Source organism: Myotis davidii, unplaced genomic scaffold (assembly GCF_000327345.1).
Source record: "Myotis davidii unplaced genomic scaffold, ASM32734v1 scaffold168, whole genome shotgun sequence".
Classification (NCBI taxonomy): Eukaryota; Metazoa; Chordata; class Mammalia; order Chiroptera; family Vespertilionidae; genus Myotis; species Myotis davidii.
The window spans coordinates 3,399,444-3,401,188 of record NW_006383016.1 but is presented as its reverse complement, the minus strand read 5'-3'; the positions used below and the strand labels follow the sequence as shown (position 1 = coordinate 3,401,188).

At 52.0% G+C, this 1,745-nt stretch overlaps 1 pseudogene; it reads left to right on the top strand.

Annotated features, from left to right (window-relative positions):
• Window positions 1-406: 406 nt before the first annotated feature.
• LOC102751319 lies at window positions 407-876 on the top strand (annotated as a pseudogene).
• The last annotated feature ends 869 nt before the right edge of the window (window positions 877-1,745 follow it).

The window sequence follows — 1,745 nt, the reverse complement described above, 5'->3', positions numbered from 1 at the left end:
AGACCAAGTCTTTCAAAACACTGCATGCATGAGAAAAGAAAATAATGAAGTGCTTTTGGGGGACAAAAATATCGAGAACCAGTAATCTATTCCTCAAGGTAGGGCTTTTAATTGACAATATACTACCCGCTTCAGGCAACGTTCATCATGCAGAACAGAGAACAGAGTCCAGTAAGCAAAGGAGTTTTCCAATCAATCAATCAATCAATCAATCAAATAAAAAGACCACAGAAGCCCATGCCCTTCATATCTTGGGTTAAACTAAGATAATTGTGCATAAAAAGCTACCCTGGGCCCCGCCCCTCCCCCGCCCCCGGAAGTGCAGAGGCCGCTCCCGGAAGTGCGGGGAGTGAGGGGAGCTCCATCCGCCCAGCCAAGATGCAGCCTGGGAAAGCAGTGTCAGATCCAAGATGGCGGCCAGCAGGAGGCTGGTGAAGGAGCTGGAAGAAATCCGCAAACGCGGAATGAAAAGCTTCCGTAACATCCAGGTTGATGACGCCATTGTACTGACTTGGCAAGGGCTCATCGTTCCTGACAACCCTCCCTATGACAAGGGGGCCTTCAGAATCGAAATCAACTTACCCGCAGAATACCCATTCAAGCCGCCGAAGGTCACCTTTAAGACGAAGATCTACCACCCCAACGTCGATGACAAGGGCCAGGTCCGCCTGCCCGTGATCAGCGCCGAAAACTGGAAGCCAGCGACGAAAACCCACCAGGTGATCCAGGCCCTCATTGCGCTGGTGAACGACCCCCAGCCGGAGCACCCGCTTCGCGCCGACCTGGCCGAGGAGTACGCCAAGGACCGCAAACAGTTCTGGATAAAACGCGGAGGAGTTCACCAAGAAATACGGGGAGAAGCGGCCTGTGGACTAAAACCTGCCGCGATGGAGTCCAGCGAGTGGGGGAGGCCCCGGGCCCTGCCGACACCCCGCAAAGCAGGGCTCCGTGGGAAACGGACGGCGCCACCACCTGGCGTTTGCTTGTGGCAGTTACTAACTTTCTACAGTTTTCTTCATCAAAAGTGATCTTAGGAAACCTGTAAAGAAAGGATTAAACGTTTAAGATGTTCTTTAAAAAAAAAAAAAGGCTACACCGATTGGGGAGGAGGAGGGGAGAACACCAGCCTTAACTGCAAACGCCAGAAACAGGTAAAGAAACAAACACAATAGAACTGTCAAGAGATGTTCGGTCTTGACCTTTTCAGTGGCCCACAGCTTTGCCATATTAAGTAATGTTTAGTATCACTACTTGAGAAAACAGAAACATGTCGTATTGTGCCGTCAGGATATTTCTACTTAAAAAGGGAATTATTGCACTAAAGCTATGGCGCAGATAAAGGGCGGTCCCGTGCTCCCATTGACAAGCGAGGCCAGGCAGCTGCCTCCAGGACCACCTGCCCATCGTAGCCACACAAGAGAAACCGGGAGCAGACACCAAGGACTGTCAGCACCAGAGAGGAAGTCCCTAGGTTGTTCGGACCCAGACACAGAATCCAAACAACCGGAAGGAGGAGCTGGAGAACCAAGAACCCTGAGAGCTGAAAAGGGGAGAGCAGACAGTCGAGTGGGGGTTGATGGGTCCTGAGGCCGAATCCACAGACCTGGGCGAGCATGGTCACCTGCAGGCGAGCGGGACCCACTTAGAGTGACCAGAAAGGGGTGAACTTCTTTGTCCAGAAAACTCTCCCGTATAGGACTCAGCACGGCCCAGCTGTAACTATGGCATCTGACAGAAAGGACACG